The sequence below is a fragment of the Littorina saxatilis genome, linkage group LG1 (genome assembly GCF_037325665.1).
Source record: "Littorina saxatilis isolate snail1 linkage group LG1, US_GU_Lsax_2.0, whole genome shotgun sequence".
In the NCBI taxonomy this organism is placed as follows: domain Eukaryota; kingdom Metazoa; phylum Mollusca; class Gastropoda; order Littorinimorpha; family Littorinidae; genus Littorina; species Littorina saxatilis.
Window position 1 is genome coordinate 93,675,729 of NC_090245.1, and position 5,396 is coordinate 93,681,124.

The following is a 5,396-nucleotide window of genomic DNA, read 5'->3' on the forward strand; positions in this document are numbered from 1 at the left end:
AGGAAAAAGGAAAAAAAAGGGAGACAATCATATGAATGTGTACCATTTAAATAAAAGAAATTAAAAAAATTACTTTTAAAAAGGAGACATTTCAGGTTTTGATTTGAAGTGTGTTAACATATTCACATATACCAGTAACTTTGCATGGAAAAAAAAAGTTCACAATGATTTGAAGCAAATTCAAATGCCAGAGAAAAAACAGAACAAAACCCTGATGTCATCATTGATAAGGCCAAAAAAAAAAATGCTTTGGTTACGGTTTCCCGACCGACCCTAACTTTTTGGGCCGACCCTAAACTTTTTTTTTTGGTCCTAAAGCTAAAAATAAAATGAACCAAACACATACATACACACAAAAAAACCACACACACACACAAAAACCCACCGAAAACGACAACACCACGGCACAGAGAAAACATCGATCGCCGGCGAGCAGACAACAACAAGCCCGACAAGGGACACCACTCCGCTTTTTACAACTCCCATATCCAAGGGAAGTCAGTCTCGTGCGTTCGTTCGTTGCGCGAACGTAAAAAGATGTCGTCTGCATTGCAATCGTATTCGGAAAGTGCGTTCATATCGAACAAACACGACTGATAAGTCGGTACTCGAAGAGTGCAACCTTGGTGGACATTTTTCATGATTTTCATCCAACTTTGGACGGCAAACTGTTCGGGATAAAATGTGTTGGGTCGACGAAAATAAGTGCCGAGCCCGAAGACTCTTTCGAACTGGACTTTGGCATGACTCTCGAAAACTTGGAAAGTTTCCACATCAAATCACTTCACTTCAAGTGTGTTCGTTTGACTCCTGATGGCAGTGAAGCGGACGAATACACCAATATGAAAATACCTCGAATATCCTGCATACACAAATATTTTTATCATTTCAAGAGGGACCAACCAAAAAAAAAAAAAAAAAAAAAAAAAAAGTTTAATCGACCTACCTACCCTATCTGTTTTGGCCATGAAACCGTAACCAAAGCATTTTTTTTTTTGGCCTAATCAGTGGTACGTTCAGTGAAGAAAAAACAATTGACACAACCTAGACATGGGCAGCAGTGAGTTATCAAGTTTCACTACACAAAAGTAACAACTACAATAATGAAACAAAAGGTAAAATGCCAGCTAATAGTCAAAATTCAGAACAATGATATCAAAAAGAAACACTTATTCAATGCCCCTTCTCCACTGATATGTATAAGCACACCAACATGACATAAACTCATAAATTTAAAAAAAAACATGACATAAAACTCATAAATTAAAAAAAACTTATCAGACTGCGTAAAACATCGGTTTGCCATCTCAAAATGGATGTAAAACACGCAGCTTACTCACAAAATGATAGACAAGTCTCCAGCGGCCAGCTGCTCAGCAAACAAAATAAGGTGGCGAGGATCAATATAATTGAAATGCATTTTTTTTGCTGTTTCGGAGAGAACTTTGCTTCATTTACCTTACACTGCCTGCATTCAAGGGCTAAATTTTTATCAGGTGCACCAAGACTTACATCTATAGAAATCCAATCATAACGGTTTTAACAGCAAAAAAAAAAAAGTATATTTCTAGTCTCGCTTCTAAATTCTCAACTCAACTCCAAAAAATAATAAAGAACAACAAAAACCCGCATCATGCATTGTCTCCTTCAAGCTGCCTAGGTTGTTTGCGTTCGACTCCCATAAATGACAAGGAATTGTTAAAACCTTTTCTTTCTATTTGTTCACTTTTTGTTTTCTTCTTTTCTGAACTCTTTATACTTGTATTTTATTCATTTTAATTTAGCCTGAAGGTTTGAGTCGTGTATTAAAAATCGAATATAGTGTGTAAGTGCCCTTGAACATCTTTTCCAGAATCATGTATTCTATATTTTTAGTATGGGATACCCACAAGAAAAGTTCAAATGCATCCATGCGTCTCCACTGATAGTAATGGTAGTTGAGCACTTCCAGTTTAGTCTTCTGTCGTTCTGACACAACCTAAAAGGGTACATCATGTCTGAACATCATCTGTAGAAGAGTGTGAAGTTTAAAGCTTAGCTTAAATAATGTCCAACAAAACCCCAGACTCTTCTGTACATTACCCATCAGCCACACAGACCTGAACTGTGAAATACAATTACTCACTAGCAATTTCTCAGGCGAGTCAAATCTTACATTCATCAAATTTTTGCAACTAGCATTGTAAATAAGCCTACAGAGATTACAAAGTTCAATTACTGCAAACCAAATCATGAAGGCTCTTCCATGGCCTGTTGTCTCTTTCTTTTATCACAGGCTTCCAAAAACCAGTCTTGAACGGCCGTCTTCAAGGTCTTGACCTGTGGCACCCGTACAGCTTCACGGAACAGCCTCTGCATGACAAAACAAAAAATAACATGAACTTAGATCATCAAACAACTATCACTGATTTGAGAAAAGTCTCAAGTTTATTTCCTGACGCCTGTAAACTTGCTTAAAATCATACAGACACACAAACTTGCATACACACCGTACGCTTTTACAACACACCAACTATACTTGAGTTAGGAAATTACAACACATTGTAATCCTTGTAGAAGAGAAGTAAAAAAAAAAACCTACCCTAATATTTGTTTTAACCCTTTCGCTGCCAATCAAAACTTGGGTATGTGCATTCCTGACTGCCAGGGAATATTGGAGTTTGGGGTGTAATAATTCACACAAAAATCTAGCTTCAAACTGGCAGTAGGTAGGTAAGTAAAACCTATGTTGTTTTTAAAGGAAATTGAACCAAGAATCTGTTTTTAGTGTCTAATCATGGAAATGATAATTAGTTTGGCTTATAATGATGTTTAAATATGAACTTTTGAAAAATCAGCCCGGCGCATCTTCCGGTGCCTGTGGATCAAACACAGGTGGCTGTTTTGCTCGCTCCAAGAAAGGATTATAATCACTGTCATCTACCTGTTTCCAACGAATTGTCCGAAAGAAGATCTCCCCCTTCCCCTGTCAGTATCCATAATCATTTGCACCGCCTGTAGCGTCAGTCCGGCTTTGTTTTTCCCTACTAGGGCCCGGTCGACAGTCACCGTTAGCCATTTTGACGAGTCGAGATTTCTCTCCCATACCCTGTCGACAAGGCCGAAAATAGCCTTCAAACGCAAAACCGCGTCACCATTTATGTTTATTCATGAGAATGAGGTATCCTACCAAGCCATTGGCTGCTATTTGTGTGTCAGCAGTGACGTAGCATTTCTGGAAAATCCCGGAACGGAGAAGACGGGTTTACCCGTCCTAAGGCGCTGCGGCTGCACAAGCGCATGACTGGTATACCCGTCATAAGGCAGTCAAGTGGTTAAAGTTACCTTTACTATGACTTTTTCTTTGGGGGCCTTCGGAAATTCATAATACATGTACTGTGACGTGCAGACGCATATGTGACGACATCATACCGTTTGCTAACATCCTTATTTCGTATGTAGTCGAAAATCCATGACACTGACAAACGAGCTCAGGAACTTGGCTTCTAGCAATTTAATGTTAAGCGTAAAAGCTTTGACAACTATCATTTACATGTGAAACATGGCAAATTTCAAATTGATTCCAAAGAACAAAATTTGAGACAGAAATAACTTGTTGTTTTGTAGACATGGATTTTATCTTCTTCCTAAAAGGACCAGGATGATTTTACAAATTATGAAAAACAACTCACTGTCGATGGCTTTTAGTCGCAGCGTACACCATGGTCTCTTTCCCTGCCCTCCCCCAGAGCCCCCTGTCAGCAACCGTGTAGCCTATGGAACACCTTCGTCATCACAGCATCAGTAGTCGTCTTTAGTTCATGTCCACCAACCACACCGAGCTCATGGTCATGGATCTGAAACAAACAAAACAAGCCAACTGAATTCCAAAAATCAAATATTCAGACAGCTCTTCTTCACATACAAACAATTCAATCTGGAAGCATCATACTGTCACCTGGAACAAAAAATCAATAATCACACTTGCTTTAAAAAAAAAAGTTTTCAGAAGAGCAAATGGTGATTGAGTGTAGCATTGTCATAAAATGTAATCACACACCTCAGGTGACCTGCATCAATCATTCAATACTATCTCACAAATCTTCATTTGGAAAGCACAAACATAGTTAGAAGAGAGCGTCAACCGTGATACTATTCAGTGTGGACAATTTTTTTCTGACCCATAATCCGATGCCTACACAAAGTGAGAATCAGAACTCACAAGAAGGCACTGTTGCATGTTTGTGATTATTTGCTTGAGTGTAGCACTTGCAATTTTGAACTTGAGGAAACAGCGTAGCAATTTCTGAAAACCTAGCAGATGGCAGCTCTGGCCACAGAGCAATATTTGCATTATTTCTCACAGATGCAATGATCACAGAAAACAAAGTGGTGCATGCATTTTCCGCACCCCACATGAGAAAAAGAGGCCCATCATTGTGCGTACCCATAAGCATAGTTTTATCATCAAAATGTGTTGGTTAAATTCACAAATGTGACCAATACGCATAAACCTTGCATGAATTCCCATGATAATGGGAAACTGGTCATGACTGAGAACTGATGAACAGTTAAGATACACCCGTGAACCGTGATGACATCTGGCATCCTCCAAAAAGCAAACACTCAAGGTAACATTTAAAGCCTAAAGAGCGTCCAACAATAACATGTCACTCTCACAAGATCTTGCTACAGTTATCTGGGGAAAATAGCACAGGCATGACTGGTCTGCTTCAACAATAGCATTCAAAGCCACCTACCAGTGATCACTCCTTCGACAGATCCATCATGTGCCTTCAACATCTTCCACACTCAACAGTAAAAAGATGACTCCATCGAACAGTAGCACAGGCTCTGGCTCCACCATGATTCTTTGGCGACCAATTACTAAATTAGTCGCATCAGGTCCATCTGCTCCTGTAGAACCTTCTCCAGCAGCAAGAACTGATGTTTATCTTGCCGCTCTGCTCTGCTCGTAGTCTTGTGTCCGCTGAATGGAAGAAAAGAAGAACAAAAAGTCGTTTACATGAAGCAATACATATTTTAGACAATCTGTCGGCCTGAAAAGAAACCATCAGCACTAAAAAACAATCTGAGCAAATGTTCAAAGTAAACGTGACATCTCTATATTTTTGAATTCAGGAGAAGATGAGGAATATATACATTGCAATCAATTTTTAAAGGGGCATACAGAGTGGCATTTGATGGGGTAAAAAGATGTAGGGACTCAGCAGTTGGAGATGAAAATTTTTGTGTGTATTTACTTCAAGCAGATTTTTTTTTTTTTTTTTTTTTTAGACAGAAGAACAAACACACACTAAAAATCCTTGTTTAAAGTTGAACTGACCTTAACTTTTCCTCCAAACACTAGAACTTTTTGTATTCATTCAAAAATATTCATCAACAAGAAGAGCAAA

At 38.7% G+C, this 5,396-nt stretch overlaps 1 long non-coding RNA gene across 1 annotated transcript; it reads right to left on the bottom strand.

Annotated features, from left to right (window-relative positions):
* Positions 1 to 235: 235 nt before the first annotated feature.
* LOC138946029 (uncharacterized) lies at positions 236 to 4,867 on the bottom strand. The gene is made up of 3 exons (XR_011449175.1): positions 4,740 to 4,867; positions 3,672 to 3,836; positions 236 to 2,352 (listed from the first exon to the last, which is right to left on the bottom strand). It is a non-coding gene; the product is annotated as an uncharacterized lncRNA (long non-coding RNA).
* Positions 4,868 to 5,396: the final 529 nt, after the last annotated feature.